Here is a 19,162-nt window from a genome sequence, read left to right as displayed (position 1 = left end):
TGAGTGAGGGGTGGCTGCAGAACCACGCTCCAGCACTATCATAGGGAAATGGAACCTGCACGTCCTCTCATGGGCCATGACTGATGTCACAACATCCCTGAATACTTGTCAGACTATCGGGTTTTATTTTTATTTTGGTTATCCTGAAAGTTCAGGGGTTTTTTAACTAGTTCTTCTTCCCACTCTACCTGAGACCCTAAGAAGGAAAACTTCCCAAGGAAATTGCCCAATCTTACCTCTCTGTTCCTCTCATGGTAACCCTGGTCTCACCAAATTGTCTGTCTGTCTATCTAATTTGTTCCTGAAATTGAAGCTGGATCTACATTCCTTCGAACAGTCCTATCTCTAATTGAAACATATTTCTTAAACTACTGGTTTGGTATTTTTTACTTTGTATCCTATGTCTTTTAAGCACAGCTTTCAAAGAAAAGTTTCTTAATGAAGCACCATGTCCTATTCTCTTTTCTTCAACTTGTGTTGGGAGATTAGTACATTTATAATCATGCTTTCCTTGGTTTTATGGTGTGTATTTTCCAGGTTCCGTTGTCACGTGCAAGATAGGTTGTGGTTTCTTGGTAGCATTATTATAAATATAATAATCAACTCTCTGCCTAGACTTCTAAAGAGCCAGGTATTCAGGTTTGGACTGTTTAAAATCTGGAAACAGTAGTGCAGCTTGTTCACTTTGAGTCCTCTCAAGCCATGGTTTGCCTGTTGCAGTTTGAGTTCTCTGTCCTCTTGTTCAATACTGCTTGCCTTAGTCACTGTATCAGACCAAAAAAGGAATTGGAGCACCCAGTTTCACACTGCCCTCTGTCATTAAATTCTGTTCCCTGTGTACTTCCCACTAATTCCCTCAGGGACTGATCCTAAGGCTGCTCTGGGATCTTTAAATTCAGGGGAATGGATGTATTGCAGAGGCCTTACTCTGAGACCCACTGAGAAAATTAGGGAATAATAAAGGTTGCCTTATCTGTGATTGTGAGATGACAATTTACTCCAGGAAGGAAGGCTAACCCCATAAATCTGACTTTGGTCAGCCAGTGAGTGAGCCACCACTGTGTGGTGTTGGGACCTTGCTTTCCTTTCCTCCAGGGAGAGAATTCCTGTCCTCTCCTGTCCTTGGGCCACTCTTCCACTTGGTTGTTTCAGTACACTGTGCTCAAGAAACTCCACCACATCTTTTGTCACATTGCCCAGCAGTTCCTCCTTATTTAGTGCTAATTTGTATGCTCTGCAGTGCTTTGTTTGTGAGATTTAGAATTCTCAGTACTTTTCTGTAATTTCCTATGTAATAGGATTTTAATACATAGAAAGCAAATGATCTCTTTGGAATGTTTAAAGCCCTAACCTAGCTCCCTGATTATCTAAGTATTTCCTGCTGCTGATAGCTACTTTTAAAGCATTTACTTTGTTTGTGGCTTTCATGGGAGTCTTTATTTGCATTTGGTGTCTGCATTAGACCTGTTGGTGTTTGGATCTGTTACAATATACTGTATCAGGGCATGCTTATTAGCACAAATCTTTTTAGTCTGGAAGATAAGGCTGGTGCTGTATGTAAAATATGGAAGTATGGAGCTGACTAGAGGTTTTACCAGCCGAGATATTTAGTCTAGAGGGTTTATGTTAGCATGACCACCTCTTCTGAAGCTGTAACAAGTATTGGTTGGAAGAATTTCTTTTAATAACAGTGGAAGGAAGGTGACCAAATTTAAAAAAAATCTATTTCAGTGTGAGTCTTGTTGTTTTCAATACAATTTCAGCTTGATTAAAATTAGTTTAAGTGACTTTAAACAGAAATTTGTACTGATGCAGTGAACATTTTTTGCCATCCTTTCTGTCGAGTTTCTTTTGTCTGTCACAATCTCTCTTTGGACTCTGTACATAACAAGAATGATCTATCATTATAATAATTGCTACTGCTGCTGGAATAGTTTCAAAATTGTAAAAACAGCTAGGCTTGGTAGGATAGGACTGTGCCTGTGTCTGAGCAGGGTTTCTGATTTCTCTAGTGGAGCCCATTTTTTGTGCATTGCTGGACCAGTTGGGTCTCACCACGCAGTGGCACTGAACCTCAATGCAGCACTGGCACAGAAAAGATGCCAACAAAGGAAAATATTAAATATTATGGAGGTAAAATATTAAAACTGGAGATGGGAACTTGTTAGGTTAACACATAGTACAGATATGGTAACCATTAAAGCATTGTTTCTTCATGTTTAACAGCCCATGAAACACCTCAAATGTTTTTTAAATTGCCCTTTGCATACTACATAATAATCAAAGATATTTAAAGACACTGCACACAAATGACAAACATTTTTGTGCGAAGCTCGATGTCAAGAATCCATTGATGGAGTGTTTGGCTGAAAATCTTTACTTAAGCACCAAACCCCCTTTTGCCAAATCTAACATTAAAGAAGACTTTGTCCAATAATATATAACCATTATGTCTTTGATGTATGGCCATGACAATGATCTTAGTGAAGGATTATGGTGCGGCATTAAGCAGAGGAGAAAGCTACTTTAACACCACAGTATTAACCCACCATGGTGATCTCTGGAGCAGCACGACTCATCTAACAAATTAAGGACAAATTCAGGTTATTAAGCCTAATTAAATTTTTTTTAACAGGATTTAGCAGCATCTATCTAGAGGTTCCCAGTTCTGATTTAAATTTGTCTCAAGCTTGTGGCAGTACCACATAAGTCACTGGGAAGATTCCTGTGCTCTTTGGTGGCCTTTGGATCAGACTGATCTGCAGACAGATGCTCATAGAGACATCAGCATTACAAATGGCAGAATACATATTTCTGCAGCCACCCTTTTATCTGACAGTTGCTCCATTAATGCCTTTCTGAACCTACAAGTCTGCTCTCCAGTTAATGGCTCATAATGCAAATAGATAATTGTTGACTATTTCCTGCAAAATGAAGCAATCCCTATGCTTTTTAAGAGAGTTATTTAACACTTTATTTTGCATTTCTGGAATACTGTTCGGAGCCCAGAAAGGAGAGATCAGCATTTTCCCGTTTTCTAGTGTTAAATCTGAAATGGGTATTTTATGATCCCTCTAAGCGGTTTTAGAAATAATTTTTTGGTTTGTCTGAAATATTATGGTTGCTTTCTACTGTATCTTAATTTCTGCTCATGTTCAGTTAGTCAAAATTTCCTTCTATTTTAAATCAGTGTAAAAACCATCATATGCTATTTTCTCCCTATATTGATAACTGATATCGAAGGAAAGTGTCAAAAGACTAGACACAGCAAAATACTCAAGAGTTCTTGTGCCAAATGGTTTCACATGACAAAGAAACACAACGCATACTGTATCTGATGTTTTTATTTTCTGTGAAATTTCCAATGCAAGTTACTCTGTTATTTCTTGTTAGAATGTAGGCCACAGACATAATTATTTTGTCTAGAAAAATTGTGTTTAAAAAACATTGTAAGGATTCTTTAGAAATGGAATCGTCTCAGTCGCTTTGGAAGCGGAAATACGGCAATCCTCAAAGCAGCTGGAGTCCAGTGCAGACACAGCTCAGTTCACTCCTGCCTGACTTTGCTCCTCTCTGCAAGCTGCAACTCAGTCCCTTGAACTTCCCTCTGCCAGGGGAGCCTCTCTGTCAGGAACAACTTCAGAAATTAAAATCCCATCCCCGCAGAGATCACTCCACACAAAGCAGCATAGCCCCCGATTTGCTCTTACAGAACATCAGGAGTAGAAGAACAGAGGACCCCTGGTGGTCATGGGGATTTGCTGTTTATATAAACTGGTGGAATTTAATCACTAATGAATGGAAGTGTGGGGTTTGAAGGTAAAAGATCCAATGCTGCCCTAGTTTCCCTCACTGAGAGCTTTTCCCTTTGCATTTGGATGTAATTGGAAGTGTGCTATCCTGCAGAACCTGCAGAGGAGGTGCCTGCATGGGTGTTCCCTTCTCAGGAAAAGGCTGTGGTGTAGGGGGAGAGACTATAAGAAAATAAAGATTGCTTTCTACACTATCTTACCCCTAAGGAGCTGCAGCTGGGCCAACTATCAAAGATCAGGAGCAGGCCTGACTTTACCAGGCACAGCTGTACCCAATGAGAAGAAGATGCTCTAAAAGAGTGGGGTGCTGGGTGAGAAGGAATCTGGAGTCAGTGGCTGCTTTGTGAGGAACAGAGTCAGTGCTCTGAGAGCTGCCCACCAGAAACACCAAGGAGGTGTGGAGCTTTTGTGATAAGGAGACAACAGCCTGGGACCCCTGCAATAAGATTACAGCAATGTGGAGTTTTTGACGGGTTTGAAATGAAATATCAAAAAACCCAAAAGCCTCAAAATTAAGTGTTTTCACATTTTCATATTATCCCTCCCCATTTTTTTCTAGCACAATGTATGGAACTTAGCCCAAATTCTCTGCTAATTTTAATTTGCCGTGTTCTCTTTATTACATTGAATATTTCTAATATGAGAAGCTACTTTTTAGAAATAAAATTCCTGGAGATACCTTATGTTTTCAAAGGGAACCACATTCGTTATTTTCATAGTTGGACTTGAACCAGTAGCACCTCACTTATGTGTTCATAAAATATCCTGACCAAATGAAAATGGCTTGATAATCCTGGTATTTCCCTGATTTGAGCATTTACAGAACAAAAAATACTAGCAAATGTTGAAGTATTTCAGTTTTTCTGTACAGGTGGATTTGGGGGTTTTTTTTGGAGGGACAGGGGATTGAAGTAACTGTCTCTGGTGCTTTAAAAGCTCTGGTAAAAATTGAGATCATTTTCACCTGCAGAGGAGGAATGGCAGCATCAAGTTGGGAGGCAGGCGTGTAACTCAGTAACCAGCCCTGTGTAAGGCCTGTTAGAACTCTAAAATGAAACCAGCTGATGTGCAGGGGGAGAGATGAACACGTAGTATATCACAGGTATAATAAAAAGTAGCATTTTAAATTGAAGAACTGTAGTTATTTTAAGCCATAAATTAAACATTCCCATTAAAAGCCTTGTGAAATATAATGTTACGTTAAATCAGAACAGGTTTCTTATGCCATAATTTTAGTTAGGTTGGAGGATCTCAGCCTATCCTTAATATTCCTCATTGAGTTATTAAAGATAGATATATCATTAGAGTTAACAGCTTTTCAATAAAAGGTAGTAAATTGTACGTACAGAATCTGAATGACATTTCACTTTGAATTACAGTCATTGATAAAACCCTGCTTTGATATTAAATGCAAATACAGTTCCTACTTCAAAAAAGCTGTTATGGAAGATACCACCTCTCTGTCCAGAAATGTCTGCTACACTTCTATGGGAAAAAGAATTGTTCCACTTGGTTATATCAGTTACAGTACTGCATTTGTGTTTGGAAGTTTGAGTCTATGTACTATTGGTGCTCTTCCCACAGAAAACCAAAGATATAATGCTGTACATACTATTTTGTGTTAGTTCTGATTACTACATGTAATTGGATGAATGATTTAAATAGCATCTCCTGGTGAGAGGAAAAATAAATAGAGCAACACACACATTCCTTTGCTTTTTTACTGTGAGTGGGTTGGTCATTGATGAGATTTGCTTTAGCAAATAGAGAAGAATATATTGTATTTTAGGATAGTGATTGCATGGATTGCTAACAGACATTTGAATTGGATTATTGGTTAGCTGTGTGACTGTTCTGTGAGGAGCCAGACAATGTTTAATGTGCTCTTGTCTTGTGGCTAAAGTTATGTTAGACTATTCCAGAATGGCAAATTGCAGGGTTTTGCTCAAGAGCCTCTTGCCTGCCTGTGGTGTTTGACTCCAGCTCTGCACTGGTGCCACATTTGGGATCCCTGAGGAGCTGCTGTTTGGTTTGGGCTTTGTTTAGCTGCCATCAAGCTGGACTCAAAGTTGTTTTGAGGAGTGTTTGCTGCAGGGATGCCCGCTGGATTTTTTGGATTTATAGCAGAGCTTGCACCATCCCTCCTCTCTCAGCTCCACCAGTAAAAGGATTCTTGGGCTCTGAGCTTGCCACGTGCGTCAGCTGTGTTTTGTCACTGTGAATAAATGGACAGTGGAATAGGAGGTGGGATGGATGGGCACAGGTTAGGATGGATATCCTCGTGAGACCCACGTGCGTCAGCTGTGTTTTGTCACTGTGAATAAATGGACAGTGGAATAGGAGGTGGGATGGATGGGCACGGGATAGGATGGATGTCCTTGTGAGACCCACGTGCGTCAGCTGTGTTTTGTCACTGTGAATAAATGGGCAGTGGAATAGGAGGTGGGATGGATGGGCACGGGATAGGATGGATGTCCTCAGGAGACCTTGCAGGGGATCCACTGGGGTGCTCGGGGGGAGCTCCTGTGGAGCCTCTGCATCCTCACTGGGACCCACAGCCCTGGTTCAGGCCAAAGCATCCAGCCCCACTTTGAGTGACCAGTCTGAATGCACCCCTTAGCTCACTCATTATCTCTGGGATGAATTGGATGGAACTGCTGCAGTGCCCAGTTGTGCAGCTGAGTGCAGCCCCAAAGAAAGAAATAAGCCGTGGCACAGATATTGAAGCAGCTGTACAGGTGCTGTTATTTTCTCAGCTAAATTTCTCTTTGTAAGTACCGGAGCTCTGTAACTGGAGCAGGCTCAGTAGAAGAAGCAGTGCTTTAAATTCCTCATCAGCTGCACTTTTCTGGAAGGCACCATGGAGACAGAGTTCTGAGACAGAACCATGTCTCAGTTGAATTGAAAAAATCCTCCACTTACCTCCTCTCTACTTATCTGTTGAGCAACTGATCTCACTCAAGTAGTTTCTTTCCACGTGGCTTTGGTAAATCTAACAGCATCTTAAAAAGCAGCAGTTTACCTTGTTTGGCTTTAAAGACTGTGAAATTTAAAGTCTATTTTGGTTCATGCAGGAGCCACACTGGATATGTCTGTTTTATTTTCCATTACTATTTTCCGTTGTGAAGCTTGTGACTTCTGAAATGTGAGGAAGGGGAGAAAAGTAATTACTTTTTTCTTTAGTGCTGAGGAGTTGGAGGTAGAAAAGCTGCTTGTATTGTCTTGAATAACATTTGGGAGCAAAAAATTAAGTTCTGAAATTTCAGCTTGAGGGATATGTATAAAGCAGACTTATGTTACTAAAGATCAGGTGTAGATTTTGAGTTAATATGATCTATGCATTTATGTTTTACCTGGTACCATTTTTCCCCCATCTGACATATGATTTTCAGAATAGCAGCATTTCTCTGAGCTGAGGCTGAGTCTTCTGTGTGCCTTGACTGCACCAGTGTCCCAGGAAAGCCCTGAAGGGCCCTGCATAGCTGGAGGCTCTTTCTGGGAAAGATGGACAATGAACTCATTACAAAACACCCATGGCTGTTCACAAGAACTGGAGACATCTGGAGCCCTGGTTCCACTCTGAGTATTGCTTTTAGCCAGTGGATGTTTTTCACAGAAGGCCGGTGGTATTCCAAGACTGCAGTACAGGAGAGAATTATTGCTGTGTCTTGCTTTATCTTGATGCTTTCATGGATAAAAAATGTCTCTTCTCTACAGTTTTCTTCCAGGCTTTTTGCTTTCTGGCAGTAAAGAGACCACAATATCTTTATTTTTAAGGGATGTCTGTACTGTACATCTTGCTTGAGTCATTCCTTGAGGCTCCAGTAGCCCTTGCCTGGCCCACAGCAGTTTGAGCCCCTGAGTGCATCCAGGGCACTGAAATCCACCCAGACTGGGCTCCTGCACGGCCAGCAAACTTTCCCCAGTCTCAGAGCAAGCCAGAGAGACGTGTAATGTTAAAAATAAAATGCAAATGCCAGAGTTATTTGAATATAATCACTTTATTAATTTAGCTGTCGAACAGATACTGATGACAGTCTAATAATAAGGTCCAAAATGTTCTTTCTCATTAACGGAGTTAATGAACTCACACATCTTATGAATTTCATTTTAATTATTAGCAATAATTTATACGAGAGAGAGAACTGACAAAAAATATTCCTATTGAGAAGCAGAAAATTGGTAAATCTGCTAATGAGAGAGATGCCGAGTGCTATGACAGAAAATTGTAAAATGATTCCTCCAGTTCTGATTCATGTCTGAAGTTGCTCTGTGGCTGGATATTTTCCAAACCTCAGCACCCTTGGCCTTCCCACTCCAGTGCCATTGTATGTGCCTTTGGCATGCACGAAAAATACTCATTTAAAGACAAAAAATCTGTGCCAATGTACAGGTTGGATATTACAAAATTCTAAGGATTTCTTTAGTAATAATATATTTTTTTAATTTCCCCTAATTTAAAAGATTTAAAAAATAATTTAATGCAAATATTTTCCTTGAATTGAAAAGTGTGTCTCCTATTAAACCTCCAGCTCCTTCAAAAATTAAATTTCAAAAGTTACAGTTCAGAAGAAGAACTGGTTTTCCATCTGGTCATGGTCTCCATTTCTGTAAAATTAAGATGCTTTTTGCCATTACACCATGTTAGGCTGGGGTTTTTTGTCACTCAGGACAATGGAAGCAGCAAACATCTTGCTCTAAGGAAGCAATTTTGGTTCTGAAAGTTTTCTGATATTTTACACCTCTAATGGACATTCATGACTAACTTAAAATGAGTAAACGATTTCATTTTGTCCTATGCTTCATTGGTTTAATTTCCTTTGGCTTTCATGCTCAGATTTCAGTGTGTATTGATTTCAGAACCTTGTTGATGTCAGAAATAACTAACTTGAAACTGCTGAAACCGTGATCAATATGCATAAAAGATAAGCCATAAACCTGCAGGAAATGCTGAAAGAGGAAAGTTAGGAGTCAGTGGAGGCAGCAGATGTTTTCTAGAATGGTAATCAGTATGCAAAGTTGATTTAGGCACATTAGCATAGTTAGGAGAGTACCTAAGGAGTCTTTACTGTTATTACAATGTTTTTTACATTACACCCTGTAGGTACACTTCAGGAAATATAATTCCAGCTGAAATTTGGATAGCTGGGAGAGAGAGAAAGGAGTAGTGGCCTTCCTAAGATCAACCAGCGGCTTGACAGCTCAGGTAGGAGCAGCATTTGGACCCTTTGCTTTGCACTCCTGCACTCTGATGGATGTGCCACACAACCTTCAGGCCTGTTCCATTTTGAGCAAGAGCTGAAAGCTCAGGTCTGCAAATTTTCCTGAAATTCAAATTGCAATCTTGAAATTTTATCAATGTTTTATCAGACTTCTTTCATTAACTTGATGGAGCATATATTTTTGGGTTTTTTTCAATGAATATTTGATCTGAAGGGAGCATAATTGTGATGTAAAATTACATTGTAGTGTTGTTTGTTGTGTGGCATTTGCACTTGGAAGCACAGATCAAACTTGTCTTTGATGCACGGAGTTGCCCTCTGTGCTTTGACTGCAGAGGAAGATGGAAGTGACTGCTTTAATTTCCCAGATGGGTGGGATGAATCCAACCAGAGTGTGGGATATTTGAATTTGTGTACTTATGCTACTAATACATTAGGCTGCTTTGATTTTCAAACCTTACATGTCAAATGGTGGAAGAAGTACCTCACATATCAAATACCGAGGCAGCAAAGTTGCTCAGCCCTGTGTGTAATTGTTGGGTGATAACATTCATGTGATAATGTAATAGGACTGGCAGAATGACAAATTCTGCTCTTTTCAAATCCCAAGGGAACAAGACAAACTTGAAGTGCTGATAACAGGCTGTCAGTGTGCTTGTTTCACCAGCAGCAGGGGAGTATCTCTGCCATCTCAGCGTGGTTAAGGATTAGCAGCTTCCCCCTCACACTAAGGGGAGTCAGCTCTCCAGCAGGGCAGCTGGAGTTCCCTGGGTATTCCTATTTTCCTGTTCTGCATTTCCCCTTTTCCAATTAGTGGGAACGTTTCAGGACTGCTATGACTTCTCAAATGGCTTGATCTATTGAAATTCATTTTTTCTTCTTGTGACCTTTGTAATTCACTTTTTCACCCTATTTGCATTCATCAGAGTTCTCTAGTCAAAGTACAAAGTGGGAACTGCAGCATTAATCAAAAGTGATCAGATAAAATAGATGAGTATGAGATGAGTAAATGGAATGAATTGTCCATCCTGCCTTGAGTGCCAGAGCTCTGCACCCTCGAGTCCTCTCCCTTCCCTCTGCAGTCAGCCCACGATGTGCTCACAGCTCCAGGTCTTCAGCAAATGACCAATTACAGACTGTTATCCCTCTAAAAACCCACTCGACGACTTTTCATCTTGCAGTTGGTTTTTATTTCCGAGGATTTTGATATTACCTGAAGAGTTGTATCTACCTTATATTACAAAATTCCACCGGAATAGCTGCATTAATGGATGAGCTGTATTGATGAAATCATGTGTCTGAAAGCTGAACAAGTGTAATGGGTGTCATTCGAGGTATTTTGGTAAATACAGGGCTTTGTTTATATCATTTGTGCCTTCAGCCTTTGTTGACAAATAGTTACAAGTACAGGTCATAAGTGAATTATGATATATATAATATATAAAAAAATAATTTTTTTTCAAGTGGAACCAAGAATTCCAGAGTCTAAAACCATGGTCAGGGTTGGTAAACCACTTGAGCAGATCTTGGACTCTAAACTCCAACTCCAGGGCACATTCTGTAACAGTTAAATGCTAATGAGAGTGGACATGTTGTATTTTATGGTTCAGACCTCTTTTTTTACTCTCTCTACACTAGTGCCTGACTCTGAGCCCTTGTGTTTGTATTTAATATGGATTAAATCTGTTCCTTAGGAAATACTTGGAGCATGAAAGCTGCTGTTTTAAATTAGTTCATTACAGCTTTACATGCATAACTGCATAAGCATTCATTTGCTTCCTACTTTGATCACCTCTGATCCTGGCTGTTAATGCTGCTGACTTCCACAAGCCTTTTTTCCCCTTTGACTGTTTTTTAATTCTAACTTGAAGTTGTGAAGAGTAGGTTCTGTTTATTTCCCATGATAATGACTTTCCTTTATTTAAAATAATTTTTACTTAGGTCAGTTCTACTGGGGCATTTTTGCATCTGCATGGGAAAAGCATTGATGTACCAGCACTGTTTTGCTTCTGCTGTGTTTCACCTGACAAAGCACCTTGGTCTGTGTCACTGAAGGGCACTGCAGAAATGTAATGTAGTATTATTTATTTATTTCATAGCTGACAAGCTGCCTCCCAAGTACATCAGAGAGCACATTTGTCATTTCAGTTTTTGCTGTACTCTGGCTATGCATTTTCTTCACTTATGGCTTCTTGGGACATTTCTGTGGTCTTTTTCTGTGATTAGACACTTGGATTTTACACCAAATTTACCTGTTTCAGCCCTTTGCATCAGTCATCTATTAATGATTTATTTTCAGTGCTTAGTGTTGTGGGTTAACCATGGTGGCCACTCAAGCACCACAGAGCTGCTCCCTCACTTATTTCCCTACCCTGCCTGTGGTCCAGGAGAGGAGAAAAGGAAAAGTGGAAGTAAGAAATGTTGGGGGTGAGGAAAACACCAAAAAACCTCTTTAATAAGTGAAGGATAAGTGGAAAAAGAGGTAAGAAGGCGTTGAAATAAACGATGAAAAGGCAATAATTCCTCCCCTCCCACAATAGAACAGTGCCCAGCTGGTTCCTGAGGAAAAGACAGGCCAACCCCTCTAAAATGCCTTGCTTTCCATTCTGTTGGTGAGCACCATGGATGTTCCAGGGTACGGAATATTTCCTCAGTTAATTTGGGTTATCTGCCTGGTTGTGTCCCTCCCACGTTGTTCTACCTCTTGCCTGTTGGGTGGGGGCAGAGTGAGAGGCAGAGGGGCCCTTCTTGCTGAACATGAGGGTGTTAGCAGTGCTGCTCTGGTACTGCAGCAAGTTCAGGCTCTTGGAAATGGCACAAACTTTAAAGGAGGCACTCTTGTTTTATGTTATGTTTCCCTGTTAAGTGATAGAGGACGTTGCCATTGCGACGCATGGCTGAGTTAATGCACTGTGTTACTGCTTCACAAAAGCATCTCATGCAGGATAATGTGATCTGTAGTTTTAGAGAATTTACATCAGGCTTTTGTAACTGCTGTGCCACGGTGCCCAAAGTATGGGTACGAATTTCCATTGGATAGCATTTGGCAAAGCTGAGACTGCTGAGTGGGAAGAGAAACCTTGAAAAGTCAGGAAGCAAGCTAATGAGATGAATGGCTTTAATACTTTTGTGAACCATTCTAAATCTACTCATACTGGAAATGCATGCAATTATCCATAAAATAAATTGCCTTTATCTCATAATTGTCTTTGCTAATTACCTTTTTAACAAATTAAAAGGTGAGAGGGCTGAATGCTTACATCTATGATTTTCAGTAGTGCATGCTTTTATTGTGCCTTTGTTTACATTGATACACATCCCTGGTGTAAAAACATCATGTTTCCACTTTGCCCTAGTACCTGGAGCAAAGCCTGACTGTGCCATCAGTGCTACCTGGGAATAAGAATTCTCTATAATTGATGAGATCCACAGGCCTGTTCCTTACTGCAGTACTTTTTCCAAATGGGAGAAAATGTTCCAAATAGGAACTGCCTGCAATTAAAATTGTAGTGCACCATTACAGTGGTGCAGTGTGTCCTTGTAATGTCCTGGGGCTTGTTTTCTTGTTTTCCACCCCAGCTGCAGACTGAAAGGATCGAAAAGAAAATGCATATTATAGAACTAGAAAGAAACATAGAGAAAGCTGCTTTTATCACTGAGTGAAGCATATAAAAATGGCTGTAGAATTACCTTGATCCTCCTGTCTTGATTGTTAAATCTTTCATGGTCCAGAATTTTCCCAAGTTCTGATCTACGAAGAGGGAGAAATTTAACAGCTAGAGATTGGAGCTGCTGACAGTAATTTCATCTTGTTTGTTTAGGATTTATCATAATGGCATCCCAGCTGCAAGGCAGGACCATTACAGTGCTTCCACTATTCTTGTTTTCTGCTTCTCTGACTAAACCCCTACACAGGTAACAAAGGAGCTAGAAAACAACATGAATTTAGTAATGAGGCTCTACTTTCTGCCTATGACATGGTACAATATGCAAGTGATATTCTAAAATGTATAAAATGTCATTTGGTATGTCTATGTTTTAACAAATCAATTGAGCTACACCAGGGAATCTGAGTGCCAGTAACTGTTATGCCATCATCTTGGTAACAAACATGTATATTGGCAGATCGTACACAAGTTTTGCTCCACTGATTAGCGATAGCTCAAAATTTAATTTTATCAAAATCTCCCAAATTTTCACCACATAAAGGTGAATTGGGGAGCTTTTCTTACACAGCCTGCACAGTTTAAAACTTGACCAGCAGAACTATGAATATAGAAAAGCGTTTTCAGCAGTGCCCCAGAGCATGGTCCTGCTGCTCTGATGGTCCACATGGGAAGCAGAGCTTCCTACTACTCACTGCTCAAAAAAATCTTCCTTGGAAGAGAAATCAGCATCCAGGTTAACTGAGCTCTGCCCTGATTATCCCTGCTTCAAAGCTGCACAGAGTTATTGCGTGATCATTCCTCTGTACTCTTATCACAGATATATCCTCCTTGACTTGTGGAAGCAAATGCAATAAGGCAGAAAGAACCAGCTTTGATCCTTTCCCCCTGGATTACAGGATAATTTGTTTGGCCTCTGAACATGTGACGAATTATAGGGAAGGCGCATGATAAGGACTTGCACGGAGAAAACCTCTCTAAAATATGCCCTGGGATGAAAGCAGCACTCAGGTTTTCATTTCCATCCCCAGAGCACTCAGATTATGCACTCTGTGCTCAGTTAAGAGGTTTTTGTGCCTGAGGGGCAGGGGAGTCAGAGGTTACTGAGTGAGAGCCTAGGTCAGAGCTGAAGTGAACACTGTTGAGGCGCAATGGATTGTGTAAGATGCCGTAAGGAGTGAGCACTCTGATCTGCAGAGGGCAGTTGTACAGTCCTTTCTTTTTTATGGGATTTCAGAGAGATTTCTGCACAGTTTCTGTCAGATTGGCACTTATGCTTTGCTGGTTTTTCCCCCTACGCTGTTTGCTGAAAGAAAACAAAATTTGGTTAATACAAGGTTTGAGATAAGGCATCCGGACACCCATATGAAACATGACACACTACAGAATCCAGGTAATAAACCCAAACACATAGCTTGTGTCTTGTACCCTGAAAGACTCCTTTAGCTAAAATTGTTAAAGCTGGCTGAGCTTGGAGAAAAATCTGCTTCCTCTTCATGTTCGTATTCCCATTCTTTATTCAAAGAACTTTGAGCCAGTGAGCCTAGAGGAGACAAATTAATTAAAATTGGTAGAGGATTGAAAGCATAAAGGTGATGGAAATAATAAAATTAGAGACCTAATTCTCTGAATTAATGTATGCCAGTGACATCTATTATGCAACGCTTGTTTCCTTAACAGCAAAGTATTTGAATCTAGAATTTTTTTTTTTAATTTCCCAGCAGATACTGTATCTGGGGTTGTGATAGGCCAGATAGACTGTTCAGTGTCTGTTTTGTCATAAGGGCATTTAGCTTATCTTGAAAGTCTAACTATTTCTGTGCAGCTAACTAAAACAAAACTTGGAAATCATAGTTTTGTGTGTTTAGTTTGTGTGTTTATGTATGTCAGGGGTTTTAATCTGGATTTTGAGTTCTCTGTTCTGTCTTGCTAATTGTTGCCTGGCAGGGGTTGTGGAAAGGCTTCTTTGGAGATATCTGTGCTGTGCTGGAGCTCGGTGCTCTGACCTGGCTTTGGCTCCTGCTTATCCCTCCTGTCAGGACCTGTCAGCGTCTGCAGTGCTGGGAGCAGCAGCATGCCTGGCTGAGGGTTAGGGTCAGGTGTCCTCTCCCACCCCAGTGGTGCCTCCATGGTGCTTGTGGGTTCCATCTGCACATCACCATTCAGGAGGGCAGAGCTGCAGAGTTTGGGCAGCAGCTGCAGCAGAGGTGATGTGTTAAAGATTGGTACTTGCAGGACTGGAACAGGGGCTTTCTTTGAGGCTTCAGGTGTGTGATGCTGTTTCTGATGAGTTCGTGTCTTTGTTTTTTTTCTGTACATGGCAAAACACAGAGAGGAACTGCTAGATGTAGGGGACAACCAAGGAAACTTTTGTTGGCTGGGTTGACTTCTCCTTTTCTTTCATCTGCTGTCATCCTTCTTACCAGAGTGCTGTGAGAAAGCAATGATAAATTATAATTGTGGGAGAAAGTGGTCAAGGTAACAATTTTAGTCTGTAAAAACATGTACTTCTCCCATCTCAGTGTCATTTTTGTGAGAATATCTGTAATCAGGAAACAGCACATCTCTACTGTCAGTTAGCTGTCTGCTGCAAGATGCAACCCAGATGTCTACCAGGAAACAGATGTACAAGCTACATAAAGCCAGATAAGACAGCTACAATATTCAGTGTATAAGGAAATCCTGCTGCGTACCATCTCCTCCATGCATTAAAAAAGAACTGCTTCTTTTCTCTCAAGAAAACTTCTCTTCTGAACAATGACATGCCATTTTATGCTGGCTTTGAAATCTCCCTAATTTCTTTGCCTAATAAATTCCCATATTTGTTTGAGGAGCATCAATATATACTCCTGTACAGAAGCCATCTGGTTGTTTAGACACAGTAATATCCTCCACTGTCACTTCTTGTTAGCTTTGTTTGCTATTTCAGTTTCTTCTATTTATAGCAGTGAGATGAGGATCACTTTAAACATGCAGTTTCCTTTATTTCTTGCTGACCCAAGATTAATACTAAAGGAAGATTTTCAACTTTTAAGTGTGCCAGACAGGAGGCACCACGTATTTTAAATGTCCAAACAAAAATAATTGCAGAAGGACATAAACACTGCCTGACTCAAATGCCAACAATAAGGAATATTCTTGTCAAGGATAATGAAAATTCAATCAGAACACGGAATTAATTTACAGGGTACAGATGAGTAGAAGAGCCAGCAAGAGAAATCTCAGAGAGCAAAGGGTCAAGTAAAACAAAGCTGTGGTCTAATCCTCAGCTTCATCTTAGTGATCCTTGGATGTCCAAGAGGTCTTGGTATTAAAAAGGGTTGATCTCAAGTGAGGTTTTGTTTGGAGTTTTTGTTTTGTTTGGGTTTTTGTTTGTTTGTGGGGTTTCGCTTGGTTGTTTTTTTGTTTTGTGGGGTTTTGTTTGGGTTTGGTTTCGTTTGTTTTGGTGTGCTTTTTTTCAGGTTAGTTTGTGTTGGTTTGTTGGTTGGTTTTATTGCTAGCTTGGGCATGGTTGTGGGTTTTTTGGGGCTTTGGTTTGTTTGGGGTTTTTTGAGAATAAATCATCTCTTTGTAACAAGGCTCTAGCTGGGGCTGGTGATTGAGTTTTGGATGGGCAGTGCTTTATCTTGTATGCATGGGTTTGAGAAAGGTACTGCTTGCTGTTTAGGATGTGAACATATTTATTATCCTTTTCCTTAGTGGTTTGGCTGGGTCCCAGAGTATTTAATCTGCTGTTGTGCCATTATCATTATTATCTAAACGGCCTTGTTTCCTGACTGCATGGCTTTTGGGTCATTAATGTTACCAGAATTCTGAGGTAAAATTATTTCTCAAATTTCCTTAACTCCTTCCTTATCTTCTAAGTAAATAAGAGTGATAATTTACATGCCCTGATGTTGGAGTTCTTCTGCCTCTGTGCCCCAGGTTGCTCGATGAGCAAAGGATCCATTCAGGAGCATGAGTGTAGAAAGTAAAAGAACCTCAGACTGGTAATGAGACCTTGTGTTTCTGTGGCTAACTATGATTCCCTGCTGGTCTGTCAGGAATTTTTGTACAGGAGAGTTTGAGAAAACTGTATTTTCTGCCATCAATTTTTAGTATAAACTTTTTCTCTCACAGAGAATTAACTCATGAAAACGTTGAATGAAACGGACAGACAGTAAAAGTAGAGTATTTTGTGCCCCTTCCCTGCTGCTCTTGTCCTACCCCAAAGAGACTGCAGTTTTCCAAAACTGAGCATGACAAAGACTCATTTCCCTGTCTAGTAGGTTTCTACAGGAATGGTGAAGGGTCTGGAGGCAAATTCATGTGAGGAATGGCTGGGCTCACTTGGTCTGTTCAGTGTGGGAAGAGAAGATGGACAGGAGATCTCATTGTGGTCTAAAACTTCCTTGTAAGGGGAAGAGTAACTTTTAAAACTGGGGACATGAAATCTCTAAAAATGTGAACTCTTAGGGATAAGCAGAGTGGTGAATCAGAAACTTCAAATGAGCAGTGTGAAAGAGATTTTTACACAGCTTTGTAGTATCTTGACATTCCATAAAGGCTTTTGTATTAATCTTTCAACAGAAAAAAAGATGGGTTTTTACCAGAGGAATAGCTAAAATACTTATAATTCATGGTGTGGATTTGAAAATTTTTGTTATTTTCTTTGCTTTTTGCAGAATAGAAAGCTTTCAATAATATCATTTGCTGAAAATTGATTGATGCCTTGGATTGTCATTGCCAGTGTTTTCTGATCATCGTTTTCACCAAGTGCTGTTCTGCTTCAGCTTTCTCTGAAGTGGGATTTGGCATTTTCATGTTTTCAGATGGGAAGTCAGTGATGAGATCTGTAGTGATGTTGTCAAAGAGCTCTCTGCTCCTGGAGCCATCAGCATGTGTGGTTCTATTCCAGAAAGAAAACAAGCAGCTGTGATGGCAAGGAGCAACAGGGGGCTCAATTATGCCCAAATGCTCAGTGTTTCTGTGCACCTGGCACCCTTAGGTAGGTTGCACCGGTTTTTATTACGGAAATGTTTGTAAGAGAAGCTCTCTAGTCTTCAGTGGCACTCTAATAAAAGGCGTTTTATCCCCAGAAATGCTAATTCGCCCAGTCTGATGAGAAATTATTTTTGAAGTGTGCCCTTGGTGTGTCTCATGGCACTTCCAGAAATGAAGTTTCAGTGTGTCAGGTCTGTTAATGGGGCTAACTCTTGAAGATAACCTTTATCTCTCATCGGATTAGAAAATAAATTGGCTAATTGTATAAAACGCAACCTGGATGTTACACTGGAAAACATAAGTGGGATGACTGGCAAATATTGTAGAGTTGCAATAAAAAAAAAGAAGGAAATTTTATTTCCTTTATTTAAATATGGTCTTAACATATCTCAAAGGATTTGTGAAAATGTCAGTGTTCATTGAGAAGACCATCAGTGTCCATAAACTAATTTTAGTATTTTTGTGGTACTCACCTCAATGAAAGGTGAATTTCATTTTGGATTTTCTCATATTAACATCAAGAATTTCCCCAAATTTTCCCTTAGATGTTTTCTGCTTGCTTAGCATCTTTAGATGGCTGACAATGACACTATGCTGTATTAAAACTCTGATTCGTATTTCCTGTGGCATAAGGTGCAAAATTTTAAAGGAGGTATTAAAGTTTAAGTAAACTTCTTAGTGCATCCTTATCTTCCAAACCCTTGAGGGTGTGGGGAAAACGAATGTTTTTTTCCTTCCCTCTAGCTTTCTTATTTTGAGGAAGTAATAACATTGTGAGATGTTTTCATATTAGCAGAGAAATCTGAATAAAGTTAACAGAAAATAAAATACCATGCAACTTACTGTTAAGTTCAGAGGAAATAGATACATAGATTAAAAGTATATTTTCATAGAAATACAATAAATCTTGCATGAATGTGTGCTTCCTATTTCTTTCTCAGTGTGTTAAGCAGAACCGTCTCGGTTGTGAGCTGGTAACCATTGTTCCAGTGTTCTCTTGTACTCTCCTAGCATTTCTCTGGAGACTCTCAGCACTCAGAAAAGATGATTATGACAGAATTCTATCATAATAAAATATATCAAGATGAGAGGGTTTGCATCTTTAAAATAATCCAGAAATTTTGAGGTGAGCAGTTTATAACTCCAGGGTATTATTAATATATTCCTCCATGTATCATTATTTTGCATATGAAATTCCTGTCAACTGAACAGCTTAATTTATTGAGTAATGGGAAAACATCTTGTAATACATCACACTTTAAAGTTCTTAATTTATTGTTGGAATAATTTGAGGCTTTAGGGACTCACATGAGCTAAAATTCAGATTTTTTTTAATAGTTTAGAAAACTGGTATAATTTCTATAGCATAAACCCAAAGTATCTTATTAGTTTTTGTTAAATGATATTACCTAGAATAAATTATTTTCCCTTCATTTCAAACCAGAATAAATCCTAGACTGTTGGTCCTTGCAGTTGTGTT

The 19,162-nt window shown here is 39.8% G+C and overlaps 1 long non-coding RNA gene across 1 annotated transcript in view; it reads left to right on the top strand.

The window, feature by feature from the left end:
* Positions 1 to 19,162, top strand: part of LOC135454504 (uncharacterized) — a 130,405-nt gene that overhangs the window by 37,406 nt on the left and 73,837 nt on the right. The window contains exon 2 of the long non-coding RNA XR_010442120.1: positions 8,917 to 9,018. This is a non-coding gene — a long non-coding RNA (uncharacterized LOC135454504). The remainder of the gene's footprint in view (positions 1 to 8,916; positions 9,019 to 19,162) is intronic.

This window comes from Zonotrichia leucophrys, chromosome 15 (assembly GCF_028769735.1).
Source record: "Zonotrichia leucophrys gambelii isolate GWCS_2022_RI chromosome 15, RI_Zleu_2.0, whole genome shotgun sequence".
Taxonomy (NCBI): Eukaryota; Metazoa; Chordata; class Aves; order Passeriformes; family Passerellidae; genus Zonotrichia; species Zonotrichia leucophrys.
This window is presented reverse-complemented; position numbering and strand designations above follow the sequence as displayed.